This window comes from Lepidochelys kempii, chromosome 12 (assembly GCF_965140265.1).
Source record: "Lepidochelys kempii isolate rLepKem1 chromosome 12, rLepKem1.hap2, whole genome shotgun sequence".
NCBI classification, from domain to species: Eukaryota; Metazoa; Chordata; order Testudines; family Cheloniidae; genus Lepidochelys; species Lepidochelys kempii.
In genome coordinates this window covers 6,964,763-6,989,854 of record NC_133267.1, presented here as the reverse complement: position 1 = coordinate 6,989,854, position 25,092 = coordinate 6,964,763, and the positions used below count along the sequence as shown (strand labels likewise).

The window sequence follows — 25,092 nt, the reverse complement described above, 5'->3', positions numbered from 1 at the left end:
TCCCCATTTTACCAGAAGGGGAAATGGAGGCACTCTCTCCCCCCACCATCTAGACAGCGTGACACTGTGTGGATGGAACAGACAGAGGTGGGTATTCCCCCAACATTAAAGTATAAATTACGAGTATAAACACACTCACGCATTCTTTCTTCGGGAGTTGAAAAGATCTACATTCAGGGGTTTAGTTGAATTTTAACTTTTTCCTTCAACAGTGACCAACATTTTGTTCATTTTGAGGAGGCGGGGAGGGGAAAACTGCCGGTTTGTGTTCTTCAAACATCTTTTTCGGGTTAAGGCCAGAAGAGTCCACCTAGGGTTGGCAACTTTCTAATTGCACAAAACGGAACACCCCTGCCCCGAGGCCCCACCCCTGCTCTGAGGTCCCGCCCCCACTCACTGCCCTTGCGCCCACAGACGCCACCCCCCACAGCTCCCATTGGTCGCGGTCCCCGGCCAATGGGAGCTGCGGAGCCAGCCCTCGGGGCGGGGCCAACGCACAGAGCCTCCTTGGCCGCCCATGCACCGAGGGGCCACAGGGACCTGGTAGCCACTTCCGGGAGCCACGCGGAGCTAGGGCGGGCAGGGAGCAGACTTTTAACGGCCCGGGGGGGCGGTGCCGACCGGAGCCGCCAGGGTCCCTTTTCGAGGGGGCGTTCGGGTGGTAAACCGGCCGCCTGGCAACCCGAGGTCCCCCAGATCTAGTCCGGTGGCCGGTGTAGCACAAGCCAGGGGCGCCCCCCAGAACCCACATGCTAAACCCAGCGACCCAAAGGAGACCACATCCCCCCCCCCAGCTGGTGAACACGTAGCCAAGGGCCCCCAAGCAGCAGCTGGCGGCGGACACACACACACACAGCCCCCCCCCAGCTCCCTGCTGCGCCGGGCGAGTGCGAGATCGAGCCCGGGCGCCCCCTCTCCGAGCCCGGCGCTGCCCGAGCCCGGAGCTCGCCCCCGCCCGGGTGAATGAGACTCGCGGCGCCGCCGTCAATGGGAGCCGGAGCCCCCCCACCCCGTCCCATCGCGCCGCCCGCCCCCGCGCTGCGCCCATTGGCCCGGGCCCCTTCTCCGCGCAGTTCGCTCACAGCCCCTTCCCCATTGGCCCGCCGGGCTCGCCAATCCTCAAATCACCATGGTGACTCCCCCTGGGAGAGCTTCAAATTCCTCTGCAGCCCCCCCCCCCCCTTCCCCAGCCCCCGCTGGCGAGTGTAACCACAGGCCTCCCCCCGCCCCCCACCGAACTGGGTCGTCCCGAAGTGGCAGGAGAAGCCCGCCGGCCCCACCCCTGGGGAAAGCCTCCCTCCAGCTGCCTGCAACCAGGTCCCTTCCTGCCCCCCTCCACGCTGCTGCCCGCCCCCGGGGAAAGTTCTGCTTAACTCTGCAGCCGGGACCAGTTCCCAGTTTGCCCTTCACCCTCCTTCCCCGCCCCTGCACCGCATGGAGCTCCTGCACCAGGCTGCGGGCCAGCCCAGGGGCTGCCCGGGAAACTTGTCCGGGGGCGAAGGGCTGATCCCCTGGGGCAGCCCCGCCGACCCCGCCTTTGGGGCTGCGGCAGCCCCGGCTGGAAGGGGTTCCCATCATAGCCAGGGTTTACAGTTTGGTTCAATGGCTCTCAGCACCCCTGCTTTAGGGCGGGTGTCACCCAGAGGCCCCAGCCGGGATCAGAAGCTATTGTCCTCAGTATTGTACCCACAGATAGGAAGCAGCCGTCCCTGTCCCAAAGAGGCATGGGGGGCGGGGACCACCTAATAAGCCCTGAAAGGCTCCCACTGAGCCCAAGCGTCACTCACCTCCTTTCAGAGTGTCGCGCCCCCCTTTGCAGCGGGACCGAGCTGGCCGGGAAGCCGAATTGTGGAGGAACCAGGGTCTGCACAGCCAGCCCAAACAGATCCGATTGCTGTGGTGGTGGTGACCTAGGAGAGAGGCATAAGAGAACTTAGTCTCCTCCTCCTCCTCCTCCTCCCAGCTGGTTACAGAGCTGGGGGAAGGGAAGTGGGAAAAGACTGGCACAGCCCCGACAGAGAGGGGAGCTGGAATGGCCCAAGTTACACACCCCTTTCCCCGCGCGGTGTTGGGGCCATGAGAAGTCCCCCAGGGTGAGTGGGGGTCGGAGAGCAGGGAGCGTCGGAAAGTGGGGGGGGGGGGATCTTAACTTGGAAAACAGTCCTGGAGGAGAATGGAAACAGGCGCACAAAGCTTGGATCAGCTTCTCAGCCTCTGCTTGCTGGAGCGGGGAAAAGGGGGCTCTGCGCTGGACTTGGCACTGCATCCTGTTCACACTCGCAGCAGGGAGTGCAAGACACTAGTGAGCATCAAAGCCCAGGAATGGGAGCCCCAAAGAAAGACCCATCCAAGGCCCCCAGGTTTGCTCTGTGTGTCTTTGGCCAGTCTCCTCTTTTCTCCTCAAGCCTCCTGGTGTGCAGACGAGCCCTGAACATCAGCAAAGAGCTCTGCACTGAGCCAGATAGTACAGAAAACAGGCTGATAGCAGCAGCAATTCCCCTGCTACAGCAGAACTGAACCAGGCCAATAAATCACAAAAACCCACACAAGTAAGACTGCAAACCCCAGAGAGGTTTGTTGCAAATGTTCAGATTCTGACCACTCCCAAGTTTTTCTGTGCAGGCGTATTTGCGTGCGCACATCTCAAATCTCAAGTTTGGGTTTGATCCCTTATAAATAATAATAGTACCTAGCTCTTACTTTCATCAGTAGATCTCAAAGCACTTGATAAAGGAAGTTGCTGTTGTGATCCCCATTATAAAGAAGGGCCATTTGCTAAATTCAGATCTGGACCTTTTTTCAGATTTCAGGCACCCCGAAAGCTCATGGGTGTTTGCATGAGTGGAAATTTGGCCACAACATCAGAGCAAACACCCCATGATCTAGAAAAACACCATAGGATCATCAGTGGCCACGAGTGGTAAGGATCCATCTCATCAGAAAGGTGTCACCCCCAGAGCCCTCTTACACCACATGGGACTACTGGTTCAGGGCTACTCGGGGAACATGCTACCTACTCACTCAAGAAACCAAGACAACTTCCTACTTCACTATAGGTTCTACTGAAGGCCACACCATTCAACACTGACCAAGCGTAGCCTCTGTGATGGGGCGTGGCACCCACCTCTCGCAAGCACCCCCTTCTGGTCAGGTGTGTCTGCAGTCTCAGTTTATGGTGACCCATCAGTGGTTTCTCAGGTGGTTTTTCAGTGACTCAGGCCTCCAGCCGAGTCACATGCGGTGTCTGAATGTGAAACAGAGCAAACCCCTTCTGGGGTATACAGTCTTTAACTCATCCCAGCCCTGATATGGGGCCATACCCCCAAGGGCTTCCTCCCTGTCTTCTTGGAGCCCTCCCTGAGCTCAGTCCTTACTCACTCCCAGCAGCCAGCCATGAGCTCCTGCTTTGCTCCCTGCTGGCAACCATCTTGGGCTCAGTCCCAGCGGCCAGCCAGGAGCGCCTTCTTAGCTCTCGCAGTCCTTGCCCACACTGAGTTATCAATGGTCCTGCTGCTCTTTCTTTCAGCCAGCCAGGAACATGACCCTCTCTCCTCCAGCTCCAGGCAGCAACTGACTGTTGCTTTAGTCTGCAGCTCTCTTTATATGGCCCTGATTGGCTGCTCCCTGCAACCTCTCGCATTGCCTGCTACCCCGCAACCACGCTAGGCCGCTTGGAGGACGTCTCTTCTACTCCTCTGTGGAATGAGTGTGGCAGGGCCCTGAGGCCTCCAGGAGGGGACCTTTGGGCCTAGTCCACCCCACCACAGCTCCTGAGGGATTTGATGAAATGACAGCCCCAGGGAGCAGGGCCAGTTTCAGTACTGGACCCTGGGGAGCTCCAACCCCCGCCCCGCCCAAAGGCTGTCGGGGAAACTCGACCCCAGCTCCTGCACCATGTGTATTTAATACAACCAGCCTCACGCATCAGCGCCTGGAGGGCTACGAGGCGCAGTGCTACCAAGGTGACCCAAGTGCAGCGTTTGCTGCTGCAGTCGGATCACTGACATCATCTCACTCACACGTACCCCTCTGGCTCTGACTCTGCGCCCAGGGGATTTGCTGGATTGTCTTCACCTCACCACTCCTCTGTCATTGCCAGCACCGACTGCTTATGCAGGATGGACTGCGGGCAGGCTAGAGGCAGCTTGATGCAGGTTCTTGGGCATCATCTGCCATCAAGATGTAGTAATGGTTGGATTAAGAAGGTGACTAGTGATGGGCTAAGGAACCTTTAATCTCTACGTTGCTGGCTGGACCCTTGGCCTGATCCAAGAGTGACAGGAAGGGCTGGAAATCAGACACTGTAGAACAGTGGCTCTCAACCTGTTTACCATTGTGGGCCCCAGCTGCAGCTCTCTCCGTGTTATGTGGGCTGCCCCCACACAATATTCATCCTACCGGTACGGCTCTGAGGATGCCACCTGGGCCGCAGCTGTGTGATGATTGCACCCGCACCAACTTCCTCTCTACCCAGGGGGTGCCCCGCCCCAGGCCTCGCCCCCCACCCCACCTCTTCCCGCCCTCGCTCTTCCCCTCCCCCGCCCCCCCTTCTCCTCTTCCCCCCAGGCCGCACTCCACCCCGCCTCTTCCTGACCCATCTCTTTCCTCCCCAGAGCGTGCCCTGTCCCCGCTCCTCCCCCTCCCTCCCGGCACCTGAGGCGTGAGGTCCTGGGCGGGTGGGGGAGAAGTGACCAGTGGGGCTGCCGGCGGAGGGGAGCTGGCTGCCGGTGGGTGCTAAGCACCCGCTAATTTTTTTCCATGGGTGCTCCAGCCCTTGAGCACCCGCGGAGTCGGAACCTATGGCTGATGGGGTTGCAAGTGGCCCGCGAGTTGAGAACCACTGCTGTAGAGGGACAGGAAAGGCCAGGGGGACATCCTGAATGGAAGCCTCCATGAGCAGCCTTTGTGGAAGCCCTAGTGAAGAGCAGTCACCAGCTTTACTAAGCAGGGAGAGCCGGGGCTGGAAGCTGGGGGAGTGCAGGGGCAAAGAGAGGCTCTGTGGCATGATGGTAAGGTCATAAAGTGACTTGCTCCCACTGAAAACAAATTCCACCCTGGTAAGCCAGAAGCTTTGAGTATATCAACCCCCACAAGAGCAGCCTACCACCTGGCTCCAAGTGACTTGGGTATGAAAGCAAAGGAGACGGAGTCCTACAGTGGAAGCAGAGACCACTGAAGCAATCTGCTCTTCCGAGGGTCAGGATGCTCCAAGCCAATGCTGCGGAGAGCCTGGACTGGTCAGTGCTGGACCTGGTGTCAGTCACTCAGCAGGAGGTGTCCTTCCACGGGAGTCAGAGGTGCCAACTTCTCCTGGTGCCGGTGGGTGCTCGACCCCTCCCCCAGCCCTGCCCCGACTCCACCCCTGCCCCGCCCCCATTCCAACCCCCTCCCCAAAGTCCCCACCCCAACTCCGCCCCCTCCCTGACCCTATTGGACTCCTTCCCCAAATCCCCGCCCCGGCCTCGCTTCTTCCCCTGAGTGGACCGTGTTCCCGCCCCTCCCCCCTCCCTCCCCCAGCTTGCTACACCGCAAAACAGCTGTTTTGCCGCGGCAAGCTCTGGGGGGAGGCAGAGGTGAAGTGAGCTGGAGCGGGGGCAGGGAACTTGGCTGCTGGTGGGTGCAGAGCACCCACCAATTTTTCCCTGTGGGTGCTCCAGCCCCAGAGCACCCATGGCGTTGGCACCTATGACTGGAGTCAGTATCATGCCGGGTCCCCAGCACTGTGGGAGGGGCCGCTTGGCCACTGGATGAAACCCTAAGGTCAGTAAAAATCCCCTGGCCCTGGCTGAAAGAGCCAGAGTATCAGCCTAGCCAAAATCCCACCCCCGCCTCCCCCAATTACGTTACCTCCCTAAATGTCCCTGTTGGTTCAAAAGGGATAATGTATTGTTCATCTCCTTTCCAGCTGCGGTCACGCTCCTGAGCTGGACTGGTGCGTGGGTAAACACACCAGTGTGCTCATGTCAGAATTCCCACTGCCAGTCCCTAGGTGCGTGCACCAAGATTCACCCTCAAGATTTACACACTCCAAGATTCACACTCCAAAGCACAGAAGGGTACACAGCAATGCACTTGGGCCATGATGCAAAACCGCCGTCTTCGTGCACACAAACCAGCCCGAGCCTGATGCAGGGGATTGCGAGCTCATAGGACGCCCACTGACTTCTGTGCCAGGATGCCAAACCCCTGTCTCCAAGTGCAAGTGGATCTTCCCACAGAGGCTGCTTTTACGGAGCTCAGGAGGAGGGAGCTGAGGTTTTGGGGGAACTGTCAGCAACTTCCGACAGTGTGGGCAGAGACTATAGCAAAACAGCTTTGAAATGCAGTGCAGCGGGGGCCCCACCCCACTGGCAACCCAGGGGCACTGTCTCGGCATCAGACTAAAGGAGACCCACGTGCTCAGCACTAGCCAGCCCTTTATTTATGGAACGCGCGCGCCAGAGATGGAGGGAATGCAGAAACCAGAAGCCGCTTGAAATCTCTAATTTAACATCTTGTGTTTCAGAACATTCACCCTCCCGCTGCAGACGTGGGAACGCAAGGCCCGACTGAAAGCGCGTTTGCTGCCCTGGTTTTATGGGTTTCTTTTTTCCATTTTTGATTTTTGGGGACCCCTTCAGTGTGGGACACACAGGGATCCCAGAACTGCAATTCCCCTGAACAGGGAGGGGCCCGTCTAGGCTCTGCAACACAAACATTGCCTAGTTCAACCCCACGGCACTCCCAGTAGTTTGGGATGGAGGGCTTGTCCAGGAAAGAGAATTAAGGGCTAGTTTTTTGGCAGCCCTCCTTTCCCCAGGGTGCATGATTTGGGAGGGACTCTGTTATGCACACACACACACAACTTATATTCACGTGTGCAAAGGCTGGAAGTACATGTGCAAAACACCAGTTTGTGCACACACAATGACCCATTCTGTGCGTGCAAGCTAGTTGCACTGGGAAATCTCGGCAGGTGTAGGTACAGAGGCTACAGAGAACATGGCTCTGAAAATGTGACTTCTGGCTCTGCAAAGCTCCACACAGCTTCAATTCACGCAGCATGCCTGGGTCAGCAAGAGGTCCCCAGCAGTAGCATTGTCAGAGAAGACCTGCACCTAGGAAGGTTCCCAGGTGGGAAACTGGGGAGCTGGGCTCTTCTTCTTAGTCCATTAAAGGAGCAGTGTGTGACCAAACCTAAGATTGACTGGATATGGACTGTCTCACCTTCTCTCTCAGGCGATAGTTCTTCCAGGGTAGAATAAGGGCACGCTGCTCCGGGGTTCCCTGCTCCAGGGCGGAATCGGGGCACGCTGCTCCGGGGTTCCCTGCTCCAGGTCGGAATCGGGGCACGCTGCTCTGGGGTTCCCTGCTTCAGGGCGGAATCGGGGCACACTGCTCTGGGGTTCCCTGCTTCAGGGCGGAATCGGAGCACGCTGCTCGGGGTTCCCTGCTCCAGGGCAAACTCGGGGCACGCCGTTCCAGGGCAGCATTGGGTCACTCCTCAGCTCTCTCTCTCTCCACTTGCCTTTCCCAAAGACAGAACAGAGGGGCCATATCTAAACCCTGCCGGTTCCTGACTCTTTCAGAAGGAAAACTAATTTATTGCAGGAAAAGTTTAAGTCAAACATTTGTGCCTCATTTAGCAGGTCTCCCTTGAACGTGCAGGATGAGATCACTCTTGGAGTGTGAATTTAGAACAGTATCTCCTCCTAAACCCAGCCTTCCCTCTTGGGGGGCCAGCTTTTCACGTGCTGTCTCTTCTCATTCACCCAGGACCACCAACGATGCCTTTGGGCAGGGCGCCAGGGTGATAATCCACTCCCACCCCCACTTCACCCACCACCTCACTGCGTTCAATCAGGATGTATATGTAGAGAGATACAGAAATCAATTCATGCAGCGCTGGACTCCACCCAGAAGGATGCCAAGCGGGGAAGGAGAAGTGGAATGTCTGATACTGGACTTCCCTGCTCTGGGACTTCCCTGCTCTTCCCTCCCTTTCGGACACGGACTGAAGCTTCATGTGGCCCAGGTTTACTAATGCAGGCCCCAGACCTGCTCATGTCTGGGGGCAAACAGGGGGTTGCTAGATGCAGAGGTGGGGGGTTCTTAGGAGCATGGGGCTCGGGTCCTGTTTTCACCTGGGTGCCAGCAGGATTTCTCCAGTGACAGCTCAGGACATTCGGGAGATCATGACATCATTTCTCCTCCCCTCCCTGCAAGCCGCAGGACACCTCCAGGAGGCTGTCGGACCCAGGCCAGCCAGCCCTTGTGCTGCCCCATTGCTGTGTCAGATTGGTGTCCTCCCATAGGCAAACTCCCTGGCCCACCTGCCCCTAGGGGTGCCTCATCGTCCCAGCTCAGTGGGTTTCTGCTCTTCCATTCTGCCTCTCCTGTTTGCCCAGGGCCATCCCTGGCGCCCGGGACATAGGCACCAAGTTTCTATCTGCTGTGGGGTGCTCCTCTCTGGCTCCACCCAGGCTCTGCCCCACTCCACTCTTTCCCCCAAGTCCCCAGCCCCACCCTACCCAGTTCTGCCCCCCCCCTCACTCTTTCCCCCTCTCCCCAGTGCCTCCAGAGGAAACAGCTGATCCACGGTAGGCATTGGGAGGGAGAGAGAAGCGCTGACTGGCAGGGCCTGCCAGTAGGTTACGGGCGCTGGGGGGAGGGGGAGGTTGGTAGGGGGACTCCTCATCACCCCCCTCCATCCGCCTCTTCATGAAGCCCCCCAAAGCACGGGGCCCAGGGTGGTCGTCCCTATTGGCAGATGGCTCTGTGTGTGCCCCTCCTCCATAGGGGAGAAAGGAGAGGAGAGGCACACCTGACTAATCCCTCGTCGAGGTCGAGGATGATCTCTTTCACGGGTTTTATTTTTCATGGGTCCTTTGGGTGACCAAGGAGTGTGATCCATGAGCCAGAGGCTCATTGGCAGACATTGCAGGTGGGGCTGGAAGACAGGGTTGGGCCGCGATTGCTGCGTGACTGTTGTCTTCCCTTTCATTTCTGGGGTTTTTCTGCCACAGGGCAAGGCGATTTTCCTCTACGGTGCACGGTCCCTCTCTGACAAGTCTTCGCCAGGTCTCCCTATTCTGGGTGGCTGTCTCCCAGTGTGCGGTGTCGATGCCACATCTCTTGATGTTTCTCTTGAGGCTGTCTTTAAAGCGTTTCTTTTGAGACAAAGACCCTGGCTTCCCTAGCACACTGCTGGAATGGCTCTGTGCGCCGGGTAAGGGCCAGCACCTAGGGACTGAAGTGTGAGCCAACGCTGTGCCTACCCCCTGCATGGCGTGCCCTTGCTCTGTGGGGCAGTATGCTGCCCTGGCTGGCATGTTTGGGGGGCAGGGTATGGAGACAAGCCTCTGCCCACTCCCCACCCTCATGCATGGTAGGAAAAATAGAGCAGAGGTCCTGTGCTGTCTCTGCTTTCCCGCATGCTGTGCCCCACACCATGGGGAGCCCACACCGAGGCATCAGGGGGTGGGCGTCCTATGAGCTCGCAATCCCCCCGCCTGGGCACATCAGGCAGCTCATCAGGGAGCCCTTCCTGCACATTCAGGGCTTGGGGTTTTTGCACTCGCATTTGGGAGAAGCAGCAGATTCGATGTAATCAGCCCAAGCATGTGGATTTCCTGCCAGCAGAGCTGCATAGGAACCGGAAGTGGGTCAGACGGGAACTCTGTGTCTTCTCCAGGAAGACTCCAGCTGGCCTGCCAGGTGAGTGTCCCTCAGGTAAATCTACACTGAGGTGTGGTCCGAACTCCTTGGGCTGTGAGAACCTCCAGCTAGATTTAAATGAAGTGGGGGATAGGGCAGACAAAATCTGATAAGACGAATAAATAAAGGAAACGCACAGTGGCAAAACAAGCCTAAACTTCTCATACACCATTGTACCATGATTGTACCATTGTCACCAGCAGTGAGGATTGAACCTGAGACCCCAGGGTCTAAACACATGGACCTCTACTGCCTCAGCTAAAAGACTTACTTCTCTTAGGCCACAGGCTGTACAGACTCAAACCTCCTTACACGGTCAAGCCACTGGAAGTTGAAGCTAGACACTTTCACACTGGAAAGAAGGTGTACATTTTTAGCAGTGAGAGTACTCTGCCACCAGAACAACGTACGAAGGGCTGCCCATGGTGAATTCTCCATTGCTCACAATTTGTAACTCAAGACTGGATGTTCTTCCAAAGGATCTGCTCACGGCATGATTTTGGGGCAGGTCTCTGGCCTGCGCTATACAGGAGGTCAGGCGAGAGGATCACAATGGTCCCACCTGGCGTTGGAATCTCTGAATCTATGAAACCAACAGGCCTGGTGGGATCCAAATAATGGTGTTTACACAACATGCAAGGCTAAGTTACATATACACACAGCTGCTCTGCGTGGCTTTTAACATACAGGGCACAAAGCACTATGAGAGGGCTTGCCAGCTATTTAAAGGGATACCCACCCCATTCTTGTACACCACAGCATGGACGCAGACAACATATTCTTCTTAAGCCTCATTTTTATGCACTCTATACACAGAGTTCTTGTTGTCGTTGGACAAAGACAAGCAGTAAGAAAAGCAATAGTGGCAAAGCTTACTTACAGGTGGCTGCACTAGACCTTCCGTTAAATACAGCTGTAGTGTGTTCCAGTGCCAAGGCGGTCCTGCTGGAAGTGACCCTGTCCCCTTGCCCCATCTCAAACATGCTAAAGAACTGGGGCCAATTCTATGTTGGTGTAACGCCACTGCGATCAATAGAGCAGTGGATCACAGATGCTCAGGATGAGCTTCCCGTCACAGAGGAGGTATGTTGCAGAGAGTGTGTTGTGTCCCAGTCTAGTGGCTGGTCTGCCAAAGGATAATAGCTTACTACTGCTACTAGGTAATGGAATTATTCCCTTATCTCAAGGGATGGAGACTGGGGCTGAAGATCCCAGGTTCACGCATCAGTGGTGACCCAGGCAAAGAGAGCATTACGTGAGCGGCACCATCCCTATGGATTGTATAGCATGTTCTCTACCTCCGCAGGCTGGTGCTGGGGAGAGGGAAAAGGCCATGCCCTGGCTCTGTCGGGATGGTATCGTCCCCAGGAGGAGAGAAGGGCGCAGCCCCTTGAATTCAGGGACTGTGATTGTGCCCTGTCCTGTGAAGGAATGCAAGAAGGAGCTAGGGAGAGGTGCTGAGCTCTCCTCCACACACTGTATGGGAACCTGTCATGTTCTATTCTGTGTGATGTAGCACTCTTCTGGGTTAGTGTCCCAATAAACTGCTGGTGAATCTAGCCAGACACAAGCAAGGCTGGGTGGGAATGGTTTTCCCGTTGTGGGAGAACTTTCAAGATTTCCAAACATTTCCCATCTCTAGTCGGGAAGAACAGTTACTATCGCAAAAACTTTTGCAAACAGACAAACCAAGAACATTTCAGATTCAGTCAATCGAGACGTTTCACTGCGATTGTTCTGACATTTCATTTCTGACCATTTTTTGGACCGTAAATTATGTTACATTTCAAAGGAAAAAGTTATTTTGAATTTGAAAAATGAAACTTCCCATTTCAACTATGTCAGAATGGGACATTATGACAATTTCAAAATGTTATGGGGGTGGGAGGGGAGTTGGGAAATTCATCGACACTGATCCTTTCCGGGGAACAGTTTCGGTTTTGACAAATTGGCATTTTTCATCCAGAAATATTTTACTGAAAAATCCCTGATGGGTTCTAGTTACCAGCCCTCCAGAACCAGGGCGAGGAAGGGAAAGGATAGCAGAAATGGTCTCCTGACTTGTTCTCCATCCAGGGCACGTATCACTTTAGTGCTCAGGGCTGCAGTTCCTGTAGCAGGTCTAGTGGCAACCCTCCCCCACTAACTCCCGCAGCTGATCCCAAGGGGTTTCATGGCACTTTGGCTGTTTACAACACTTGTCCCAGGGATGGCCGAGTGTCAGGTGCCCATTAGCAAGAGGAGGTTGAAATGGGAGTTATGCAGATACAGGGTGGCTATTCTGCTATTGCAGATCTGCACAGCAGAGGGTGCTGGAATTATTCTATGGATTTGACCGCCGAGTTAATATTTAGAAATACAACTGCAGTCTTGCAAATGGGTGTCTGCTCAGGCACACAGATCGAATCACTTTCCTTTTCCTTTGCTGACAACAAAGAAAAAAAAACTTACTTACCCATCAGGAAAAGCTGCTGCAAATGGGAATTCTGCAAAGCCGAGCTAAAGAGTAATGAAGGAATAATGAAGACCCCGTCTGACCGTTCATGGATGCTGTCTCCCTTTGGAGTGATTCAGAAGCTCAGGTTGAATCTTGCAATAGCCCTAAAGAGAAAATGGTATATTGTGGGCACTGCAGGGTGAGAATCACAGATTCATAGAAATGTAGGGATCGAAGGGACTTCAAGAGGTCACCTAGAGTCCATCCCGCCCCCTCCCCCCCATGCTGAGGCAGAGTTAAGTAAACCTAGATCTTCCCCGAGGGAAGTTTGTCTGATCTGTTCTTACAAACAAACGTCCAATGATGTAACCTCTCCCAGTGCTGAACCATACTTAGAGTGAGAAAAATTTTCCTGTAAAATCATTAACTGCAAATAATTTGCCTGGCTCAAAACTTGCCTGTGAACTAGCACCGACAAAAATACTCCATTCAGAAATCCAAAGAGCATGGTTTCCCCCCTGATATCAACAAGGGGCAACCACACAGGGGGGTGATACTCAGAGAATGTAACAGGTTGGGTCATTGGTTGAGACCTGGGTTCTAATCCTGACCCTCTCGCTATATGTGAAAATGCTTTTTGGGGTCTCCTCGCCTGCACAGTCGCACATGCTCAAACAGTCAGCCTCTGCTGTTTCTCGTGGCAAATGTTAGCCTGTTTGTCAGAGGAGGTACATTCAGATCCTGAGCCTTGAGGGAGGCATAGGCCATGTCTACACTAGCAAGCTTACGGCTGTACCGATGCAGCCAGCTTTTCAGCCGGATTTACACACCAACGAGAGGTGTGATCAGAGATCACAGAGATCAGAATGAGCCCCTAACTCTCTTTGCATTACATTTGAGCAGTCAGAGCTCATCCGATCAGAATTTCCATTGCTCTCCTTCGAGAATACAATTTGTTTTCAAGTTTAGTTTAGTTAATATGTTATTTTCCAAGTGCTTTGCAGCACCTATGGTGCTGGTCATAGCTAGGGCTGTAAAGGGATTTAAAAAAATGAATCGCGATTAATCGCACTGTTAAACAACCATAGAATACCATTTATTTAAATATTTGTGGATGTTTTTCTACATTTTCAAATACATTGATTTCAATTGCAACACAGAATACAAAGTGTACAGCACTCACTTTTTATTTATTTTTGATTACAAGCATTTGCACTGTAAAAAACCAAAAGAAACAGTATTTTTCAATTCCTCCATTACAAGTACTGTAGTGCAATCTCTTTATCATGAAAGTTGAACTTACAAATGTAGATGTACAAATAAAACTGCATTCAAAAATAAAACAAACAATGTAAAATTTCAGAGCCTGCAAGTCCACTCAGTCCTATGACTTGTTCAGCCAATCGCTCAGACAAACAAGTTCGTTTACATTTGCAGGAGATAACATTATCTGCTTCTTGTTTACAATCTCACCTGAAAGTGAGAACAGGCGTTCGCATGGCACTGTTGTAGCTGGCGTCGCAAGGTATTTACGTACCAGATGCGCTAAAGATTCATATGTCCCTTCATGCTTCAACCACCATTCCAGAGGACATGCGTCCATGCCGATGACGGGTTCTGCTCGATAACGATCCAAAGCAGAGCGGACCAACGCATGTTCATTTTCATCATCTGAGTCAGATGCCACCAGCAGAAAGTTGATTTTCTCTTTTGGTGGTTCGGGTTCTGTAGTTTCCGCATTGGAGTTTTGCTCTTTTAAGACCTCAGAAAGCATGCTCCACACCTCGTCCCTCTCAGATTTTGGAAGGCACTTCAGATTCTTAAACCTTGCGTCGAGTGCTGTAGCTATTTTTAGAAATCTCACATTGGTACCTTCTTTGCATTTTGTGAAATCTGCAGTAAAAATGTCCTTAAAATGAACACGTGCTGGGTCATCATCTGAGTCTGCTAGAACATGAAATAGTGGCAGAATGCAGGTAAAACAGAGCAGGGAACATACAATTCTCTCCCAGGGAGTTCAGTCACAAATTTAATTAACGCACTTGTGATAAATGAAGTGGGGGAGCGTTGATCCCTTTTATTAACACCCAGCCTGCCAGTCAGCTATAAAATCCCTGTTAGTAGCTGTTCTCTACTTGCTTTACCTGTAAAAGAATTTAAAAAGTCCATAGGCAAAAGAGCCAATGGGAAGGCTAGAACTTTTTAAAATTGGGAAAAAACTCCCCGCTTTGTCTGTCTGGGTTGTTCTCCCAGGAAGAAGGGGACAGAGCAGCAATGCTGTAAAAAGCTTTGAACCAGGTATGAAAATCATCAGCTCATACCTAGAAACTACTAATTTAAAACCCCAGATCCATAAATAGATCAGGAAGTGTCTAGAAAGACACAATTAGGTTTATCCCTTTTATTTCTTTATGGCTTGTGGACTCCTCTGTGCAAATCCCAGGTGCTTTTATTTTGTTTGTAACCTTTAAGCTAGACCTCAAGAAGCTATCTTGATGCTTCATTCTTGTAATTGTGTTTTTTTTAAACCTAGCAAAAAGCCTAAGTTCCAGATATATTTTCTTTCTTTTTGTTTTTAATAAACTTTACTTTTTTTTTTTTTAAGAACAGGTTTGGATTTGTGTGTCCCTAAGAGGTTTGTGCAGATGTTGTTTAATTAGCTGGTGGCAACAGCTGATTTCCTTTGTTTTCTTTCTCAGCTCTTCCCTAGAGCAGGGATGAAAGGGCTTGAGGGAAGCCTACAGGAAGGAATTCCCAAGTGTGCCTTCCTGGGCTCTCAAAGGGGTTTTTGCCCTTGAGTGCTGGCAGCATCTACCCATCCAAGGTCAGAGAGAAGCTGTAACCCTGGGAGTTAATGGTCTCAAGTTGCAGTGGGGGAGATCTAGGTTGGATATTAGGAAAAACTTTTTCACTAGGAGGGTGGTGAAGCACTGGAACGGGTTACCTAGGGAGGTGGTGGAACTTCTCCGTCCCTAGAAGTTTTTAAGGTCAAGCTTGACAAAGCCCTGGCTGGGATGATTTAGTGGGGGATTGGTCCTGCTTTGAGCAGGGGGTTGGACTAGATGACAGCCTGAGGTCCCTTCCCACCCTGATCTTCTATGAGTTTAATACAAGCCTAGAGCAGCCAGTATTAAATTTTTAGAATTCTTGTGGGCCCCACCTTCTGCACTCGAAGTGCCAGAGTGGGGAATCAGCCCTGACAGTACTATTTGTTTAATGAACATCGTCAGCATGGAAGCATGTCCTCTGGAATGGGGGCCGAAGCATGTAGGGGCATGCAAATGTTTAGCATATCTGGCATGTAAATACCTTGCAACGCCGGCTACAAAAGTGCTATGCAAATGCCTGCTCTCACTTTCTGCTAACATTGTAAATAAAAAGAGGGCAGCATTATCTCCCATAAATACAAACAAGCTTGTTTGTCCTAGCGATTGGCTGAACAAGAAGTAGGACTGAGTGGACTTGTAGGCTCTGAAGTTGCAAATTTTTTTTGGTTGTTACACACCTGCACTCAAAAACAAAACAACCACCCGACATTTGTAAGTTGCACTTTTACAACAAAGGTCGCATGACAGTACTTGTATGAGGTGAATTGAAAAATATAGTTTCTTTTATCATTTTTACAGTGCAAATATTTGTAATAAAAATATACACTGATTTCAATTACAACACAGAATTCTACATTGACTATGTAGAAAAACATCCACACTATTTAATACATTTCAATTGGTATTCTATTGTTTAACAGTGCGATTAAACCTGCAATGAATCGCAATTAATTTTTTTGAGTTTATTGCGTGAGTTAACGGCGATGAATTGGCAGCCCTGGTAAGAACATTTCCATTGACACTGCTTCTTCAACCATGACAAATTTCCAGTAACGCTTTTTTTCCTTGGTTTGAAATTTCTTAACACAAAAATTGGAGAAGCAAAATTTCAATTTTTAAAACATTTTTTGTTTGGTTTGGTTGGGGACAAACCACTTTCTCTTGGTTTTTAACATTCACCTTCTCCCCCCTTCTTCCACTGGGAAAAAAATAAAAATAAAAAGTGAGAAAAAGCCCAGTTTCTCTCATTTGCTCCCCCTCAGCTCAATGAATTTTTTCGAAAAATTTCACAAGGTTGTTTGGAATTTTTCATCGAAAAAACCCCCAAAAAAACCTTTCCCAACAAAACAAAAACCTTTACATTTCTTTTGATTTTTACCCCTGAAGACTTTGAGAAGCTCTAATTACTTAATGGGCCTGATCCTGAAATCCAGTCTTCAGGGAGAGCTTTTCTTAAATAGGAGCTGAGTAAAAGCTGGGTAAGGCCAGCAGTATCTGGCTGTGTGTGTACACAGACAGATCATTTACCCACAGCCAGCATAGGACATGGCAACTATATAACAGTGCTATATTCGGAAAAGACTGGTTGGGTCTTTAGTCTACAAAACACAAAGGGCCAAATGCCCAGCAGATATAAATGTGTCCAGCTCCATCGAAACCAGCGAATGAGCTGCTGCCATTTATACTAGCTAGGGACTAGACCCGACTTTCCACGGGACTCACGCTCTGACCCATCCCCCTAGCAGGGTCCTACGGCCCAGGTCCTGAGTGCTTGCTGACCTGCGTCAGACTGATTTGCGTGTAGACAGAAGAGGGGCTTGGGCTCAAACCTGAGTCAGATTCTGGGCTTAATGTGCAGTGTAGACATACTCACAGTCTCTTCCCTGAGACCCAAAATAGAAAGTCTCTCTGGCCAGTCAGCCTATAATTCCCTAGGTCCTCTTTGTTCCCCTATCATTGCCCTTGTCCAGTCCTTTGGGACCCCACCCATCCTCCAAGATTTCTCAAAGATAATTGCTAACTGTTCTGAGATTGCTTCAGCCAGTTCCTTAAGTACTCTAGGATGAATTTCATCAGGTCCTGCCAAATTGAATATATCTAACTTATTTAGATTTCTTTAACCCAATCTTTCCCTATTTTGGCTTGTGTTCCTTCCCTCTTGTTGTTAATATTACTTGTGTGGAGTACCTGGTCACCGTTAGCCTTTTTCGTGAAGACTGAAGCAAAACAGGTATTAAACACCTCAGCCTTCTTGATGTCATCAGTTATTAGCTCTCCTTCCCTGCTAAGTAGAGGACCTCCACTTTCCTTCATTTTATGTTTGTATTTTGTATAATTTAAAATGAAGAATAAAGAATAATAATGTAGCATGTATTAAATGTATTGCTGTATGATCTGACCATATCCTGACGGCCACCCTTTCTGAAAGCAGAAAGGAATGGCCTAATGGGCCACTGGTAAAGATGCATCAGCCAGAATCCGTATCTGAGCTGATTTCAAGGCAGTAACAGACCTTTCAGGGTCACCACTTTGTTGTAGGTTTAGCATTTTAAAATAAGTAAAAGAATGCCATGATTGTTTCTCTTGCATTGCAGTTTGATGTTCCTGTTCAAATGTTCTGTGTAAATCAATTCTGTGTTGTGTGTGAATGAGGAATGTGTGCGTTAAGAAATAAGTGTGAAGCCCATCGCCGAGCCAGATGTTCTAGGGAGAAATAGAGGACAGACATAAGGGTGCCAGCAGATTGCGACACACCCCTATTGAGATGTCAGAGGAGGGCAGATTGATGACTCTAAAAATAAGACAGGCACCTACCAATGGGGACAAGATAGCTGTGATCAAAACCAGCATGGGGTAATTCCCTGACAGACTTAATGAAAGAACAAGATAAAGAACGAAGAGGACAATTTAAGAAAAACAACACACTCAAACAACTATTGACTACAGCATGACAGTGCAAAACTCATTGGTCTCAATGAAGGAAAATCACTATATAAACAGGGGGCCTGGCCATGAAACTTTGGGTTTGTCCTGCCAAGACTTCCCCAGAGCATCGTGTCGAGACCGACAGAACCCGGCTCCTACCTACCAGTGATCACCTAGCTGGCCACTAGATTGATCCGGACTCTGGACTGGTAACTGTAACATCGCCTGGCAGGACGGGGGGGTGGGTGGGTGGGAGGGAGGGGGAAGTGATTAAATGCATATGCTAATTGTTGTATCTTCAATAAACGTGGCATATTGCCTTTTCCCCTGAAAAAGATCCCATGTGCTTCTTATAAGCATAACATTTTTGGTGGAGAATTGCGAAAGGAGGAAGACATGCACTGTGATTGTTGAACATACTGCTAAATGGTATACCATATGTATAAAACGGTAGATCGTTCAGGTGTGTGTTAGGATATAGATATTCAGGCCTGTCTGCAAAGGCCTGTACTCTAAGAATTTAGGTGTATTCTTATCACTTGGCTAGTGATAGAGGTATAAAAGAAAGAATCAAAATCACTGCCTGCTGGTGTAAGGGCCTTCTCTTACTGTGACCGTCTGAGGCCCTGTTCTTAGGCTAAGGCCTTTGGCTAAGCAGCAGAGGCAGCCATAAGCTGGGAAGCGACCGGTCCCCTCCTCACATTCCAAACTAGTCACATTGAAATAAGGTGCTATTGGGCTGTTAGGCACTATCAGGACAGGATTGTATTCCTATCCCCTCCAGAGAAAGGGAAGTGCCTAGAAAATGTAAAAGGAAACTTAGTTTGATAGCATCCTGTCTGGCAAGAACTCACTTATCAATAGCTGGGATGTGAAATCCTCACTTCTGTATTGTTTTGTCATTATAGTTCCCACTTTGCTGTTGTTTGGCTGTATAATCTCTGTCTGGTTCTGTGATTGTTCCTGTCTGCTGTATAATTAATTTTGCTGGGTGTAAACTAATTGAGGTGGTGGGATATAATTGGTTACATAATCATGTTACAATATGTTAGGATTGGTTAGTTAAATTTCAGGAAAATGATTGGTTAAGGTATAGCTAAGCAGAACTCAAGTTTTACTATATAATCTGTAGTCAATGAGGAAGTGACCGGGTGTGGGTGGGGGTGGGCATGTGGGTGTGTGAGATGGGAACAGGGAATGAGGGTAAGAAAATTGGAATCATGTTTTGCTAAAGGGGGAGATGGGAACAGGGAATGGGGGTAAGAAAATTGGAATCATGTTTTGCTAAGGGCAGGAATGGGAACAGGGACACAGGTGTAAGGCTTTGTGGTGTCAGAGCTGGGAAGGAGGATACTAAGGAAGGAAACTGGAATCATGCTTGCTGGAAGTTCACCCCAATAAACATCGAATTGTTTGCACCTTTGGACTTCGGGTATTGTTGCTCTCTGTTCATGCGAGAAGGACCAGGGAAGTAAGTGGGTGAAGGAATAAGCCCCCTAACAGTGTGCATACCCCTGGTCGTACAAGTGCCGGGCAATACGGGGAGGATTAGAGTCTTCATTCTGACCCGTCTGTTGAGGAAAACTATACAGATTATATATATAAGTGTTTGTACAAACTGTCTAGCTATATACACCTCTGGTCGTAGAGGTGCCGGACCATAAGGGGGAGGATTAGAGTCCTCGATCCTACCCATCTGTTGGGGGAGAATTGCATAGGTGAGTATACCCTCGGTCATAGCAGGATCAAACTCAAAAGGTGCGGGGCTTAGTGTTCCCCCCTCCTGCTCTGTCAGGCAGAGTTTTTAGTGGGTATAGACTTTTTGTGTGTGTTGTGTAAGTCCCAGCACAAGCTTTGGTCTACAGGAAAAGTTAAAAATGTTTAAGGAAAGAGACCAGGAGGTGTGGGGGCTAGATAAAGAGCCCACCCTCCTTGCTAAATGGTTAGTGGGACAAAGCCTGTGCCCATGGGAAGGGACAGTTCAGTGAGAAAAGCAGTATCGGGCCCAAACAAGCAGGTAGGCAACAAATAAAGAGCCTGGAAAACAGGTTGGCAGCCCAGAGGGGCATAGTAGCAGGAGTAAGGAAAGGAGTAAGTACAGGCATGGGGATTTCAGAGCCCTGGGACAATATTTGGAATGGTGATATCTGGGCTGATGGAGGTGTCATTTTAAAAAATAAGCAAGTAATTTAAGGGAAAAAAGTGAGAAGTTAACTCTGCAAAAGCTGGAAGGAATTAAGCCGTTAAATGTTGTAAAAATTGTTAAAAAGGAAAAGCGTTCTAGAAAGAGAACTCTTGGTTTCTTTGCAGCCATTCTGAAGGGAAAATGGGCCCCTTTCCAAAGAAATGTCTATAAATAAGCCAGGCAAAAAGACAATCTAATTTAAATAATTTGACTATGAACATAAGTCAAATGATAAGGGGTTTCTCTTGGAACTTAACTGCCCTCAAATGTATACAAATGTAATCTATGTACAGCTGTGTAAAAATTAAAGCAATGTAAGGGATGTTAAGAAAAAAAATGTGTGTGTAAATATCTTGTGTAAATGTGTGAGGTTTTAAGGACCTAAATCAACACTCCTGGTTTGTAGGTTTAAGATGAATTGGTTTTGTTTTTAAATAATACCACTAAAATCCATTTGAATCTTTCATTCAAAGTTGCAAAACTGAGAAACCCTTTTTGCCAGACACAGGTAACTAGTGTTGTTTGGCGTTGGTATTTAGCATTTAATCCTTAAGGTACCTTAATGCTTTATAACATTCAATATTTTTTTAAAGACGAAAGTTGTGGCTGCAGCAAAACCCAGAGAAGGGAAAGAGATTCTGGATTTGTTTTTTGGTAACAAATAGCAGATAAGAGCTGTAAATAAAAATTAAATATTAAACTATAAAAAAAATATAAAATAAAAAAATTAAAAAAAAAAAAGACAGTGCCCCTCTGGAGCAACATAAGGGATAAGGTGCATAAAAAAAGCAGCAACATTCAGAACACTGAGCCTTAAGGTGGCTCTGAGTAATCAGATGGTCACTTTGATAAAGTTACATGAAAACTCTGTAAGCACAAAAAAAACCAGTTATACCTTATGTAAAAATCAATATGGCTAATATAATGTTATAGAATTTAAACTATGGAAGGAATGTACATTTTTCCCAGGACATGTGCAGTGTGTATTCTAGAAGGGGTAAAAAAAATGCAAACAAAATATGCTACTTAATTCAAATGTTATTAGGGCTCCTAAGAGGAGCCACCATAGGGTGTGTTTTCTTTTTCAGATCACTGTGTGTTCCAGAAGCAGAAGCAGCAAAAAGTAAAAAGTAATCAGAACTCTGGAGGAAGTTAATTATGTCCCTTTTAAGACTGTCTCTGAGCTCTGCTGATGGCTTTAAATACAAAAGCAAGCCAGAAAGCATCTGTGTTAATGCAAAATTACTTAACTAAAAGAGGAAGAAATAGCATAAATAGCAGCACAAAGGAGCCAAAAATAAACAGGTCAGCAAACAAACTGTCTAAAACCAAAATGCTCAAATTATAACCCTCAACAGAAAGGTAAAAAAAAAAGGCAAACCTAAGAATAAAAAAGGAACAGGTTAACCCTAAGTAGAAAAAAAATACTGTGTGTGTAAGCACAGGGCTAAAGTCTGAAGTCAAATACAAAAGGGGTCTGCTTATATGCATGACACCCCACCTTTTAATTCACCAAAACCCCAAGGATATAATGAAATCTCTGCATAGGCTTCTTAATTTAAAGAGGACATTAAAAGGACACTGGCCTCAAAAACAAATTGTCTAAATAAAAAACATGGTATAACAAGATACTTAATAGATTTGATGTTAATATTAACCATTGGGATAAATTTAATATTAATAAGTACCCCTGTAACAATGTATAGTGTATATAATTTTTTAAAAAAACCTTTAAGGTCAGATGGTAATGATGCTTCTTAGCGATTACCTGTGAATAAACTTAAAGCTTCGCACAGCAGAAAAAAACATTACAAACCTGGTCTGCTGCATAAAAAGGAAAACCAAGGTACACCACCTCATGAATTTAATGACTGAATAGTGGGATAATTTCCCCTAAATCCTTAAACGGTAAAAGCCATTGAAACCTGGTCTGCCTATAAAAAACAAAAACACAAGAAAATCTGGGGGTAATTTCTCCATTTTGCCTGCAATCAGCAAGGATATTTGTAAAAGGAAGGGCTATTTTAAGCAATAATCTGCCACCCGAAAAGGGGTAGAAAAATGTTTGTCTCTCAAAACTTCAGAAAAAGCTGGTACCAGCAAAGAGCAACCCAGAATACCATGAATCTACTGTCGTGATAAAAATTGTGTTTTATGTTTTGTCTTGTGTTTGTCTTGTTGCTAGCATTGCTGTGTATTGTTACAAAAAAAACCTACCGTATTAAGCAAAAATGAATTAATAAGCATTTTAACAGTATTTACAGAAACCGATGTTGCAAAAGGGTGAAGGTCAAGGAATGCCGGTCTGTTAACAGGCAAACATCCTCATGTAGCAAATACCATATTAGGAGAAATTGGTTTTGGAGCAGGAATTATGAATCCTGTAAACCTGGAAGTAATTAAGAATAAGTTATGTTCCTTGTCACAACTGCAAGATAGCAGTATCTGCCTGCTTGTGAATGAGACTATGGACTTGTTACAAATAGGTCTGAAAAGCCTAAAAGCAACATGAAATATGTGGCGGTGGCTAAACACCACCTCCTGGCTGCTGTATAAACAACAAATAGAGTTAGGAAATAAAACTGCCTTGGCCATAGGATGTACTGAGATGCAAATTCTTAGTTTAGCATCACTTGAACACAAAATGTTATGGGTAATATCTGGGAATGTTCGGGTCTTAACGCATCTTTTAAAACAACGGAAAAGGTCCTTACTTACAATACTTACAAAAATAAATGGATGCAATATGTTTCCAGCATGGTTAAGCCTGATTTGTTATTAGGTAAATTATTATTAAAACTGCTCACCAACAGTCTGTGGAGACAGAAATATGGAAAGTAAGCTTGCTCCCAAAATTGACCACGGGAGCCTTTTGGCTACCCCGGGTTATGGGTCAGTGGGCTGGGAAAAGAGAAATTATTGGACACCTGAGGGTGTACGGAGTGGAGCCCTCAGAAACGGGTGTGTGTGTCCCTGCCTATCACCACAGAACCATGTAGCAAAAATACCTCATTGGGAACCCGTATGTGGGACGAACTAGACAATGTGATGTGTGTTTTGTACAATGGACAATGCGTACGTGCTACATCCTGGAAAACAGTATTTTGGGAAGATGCAAGTGCTACCAACCAACCCCCAGTGAATAAATGTAGATGTAATGTCTGTGTATTAGTTACCAAAAATAGAAAGAGCACAGAGCATTATAAGGGCTTCTCCAGTTAATTTCTCTGTTACTAATCACTTATTGTTAAAAACAAAGGTGATTCAGTTTTTACAACTGACACAGAGGGATACAGGGAAGTGTGTCATTCAAATATTGCATGCAAATGGAGACATGCTAAAAATTGTATGATCTGAAAAAGAACTGAGAGCCTATCATTGGAATGACGTTTTTACAGGCTGGTCCCTGACTTCTAAGGGCATGTTGTCTATCACGTTCCACCCATTGGTAGTTGTGTTAATATTGTCCTGTGGTTGCTTGCTAGGAATGTGTTGTATGTTTGTTAAATTACAACCACAAGCTCAAATGGCCTCTCAGTATATTGCTATAAAACAGTTGTATAAAATATGACCCACTCACAAATTGTTCTTGAAGGGTCAAAAGGGGGAATATGTAGTAGTAAAATGTTATGATTGTATTTTGTATAATTTAAAATGAAGAATAAAGAATAATGGTGTAACATGTATGAAATGTATTGGTGTATGATTTGGCCATATCCTTCCAGCCACCCTTTCTGAAAGCAGAAAGGAATGGCCTAATGGGCCATTGGTAAAGATGCATCAGCCAGAATCTGTATCTGAGCTGATTTCAAGGCAGTAACAGACTTTTCAGGGTCACCACTTTGTTGTAGCTTTAGTATTTTAAAATAAGTAAAAGAACGCCATGGCTGAATATCATTGAATGCCATGATTAAATAGCTACCGATGAACTCATACTGGCCTCTTGCTATTTTTCCTATCTGTCCTTTGCATCAGGATAGTTTGCAGTCCTTAATAGTGTCATTGAGAAAACACCAGCTCTTCAGAACTCCTATTCCCTTAGATTTTCTTCCCATAGAATCTTACCTACCACTTCTCTGAGTTTGTTAAAGTCTGCTTTTCTGAACTCCATTGTCCTTATTCTGCTGCTCTCACTCCTTCCTCTCCTTACCAAAACTGCCTTCCACCTTCAGATTTGGTCAGAATCAAGTCTGAAATGGCTGTCTACTTGGTTACTTCCTCTACCTACTGGAACAGAAAGTTCTCTCCAGTGCATTCCAAGAACTATTGGAAATGTTGTGTTTTGCTGTGTTACTTTTCCAACAGATGTCTGAATAAAGTCCCTCATTACTATCAGGTCTTGCATTTTGGATATGTCTGTCACGTGTTCTAGAAATGCCTCATCCACCTCTTCCTGATTTGGTTTATAGTAGTCCCCTACCATGATGTCACCCTATTTTGTACCCCCTTTATCTTTACCCAGAGACACTCTCAACTGGTCTGCCTCTCACCTCCTTCTGGACTGCAGAACAATTGTATATATTCTTTGTGTAGAATGCAACACCTCCCCACTTTTTCCCCTGCCGATGCTTCCTGAACAAGCTATATCCTTCTATACCAATATTCCACTCGTGAGATTTATCCCACCACATGTGCGATACCAATTACATCATAATTTACCTTATGTATTGATACTACCGGTTCTTCCCATTTATTCCCATACTCCTTGCATTTGTGTAGAGACATCCAAGATATTGAGCAGATAAGAACCTAGAACAACAAACTGACTAAGAGACAACAAACTCACCAGCAGCACTCCACATCTTCTCCTTTCGGCTGCGGTGTTCCAGGTGTTCTGCCCAGGAACCTGAGAATATGGCCACGTTGTCAAGGTAGGCAACTGCAAATTCCTGAAATCCAGCCAGAAGGTTATTGACCAGCCTCTGGAAGGTGGCAGGTGCATTTCACAGTCTGAAAGAGAGCACATCAAATTCATACAGCCCTACATGGGTGATGAAGGCTGGCCTTTCCTTGGCTAGGTC

General features: G+C 48.0%; 1 protein-coding gene across 2 annotated transcripts in view; it reads right to left on the bottom strand.

Moving 5' to 3' along the window:
• CCDC102A (coiled-coil domain containing 102A) overlaps positions 1-1,900 on the bottom strand; it is a 48,833-nt gene extending 46,933 nt beyond the window's left edge. For both annotated transcript variants that reach the window (XM_073307414.1, XM_073307416.1), the window contains exon 1: positions 1,788-1,900. The gene's annotated coding sequence lies outside the window, so the exon portion shown is untranslated. The remainder of the gene's footprint in view (positions 1-1,787) is intronic.
• Positions 1,901-25,092: the final 23,192 nt, after the last annotated feature.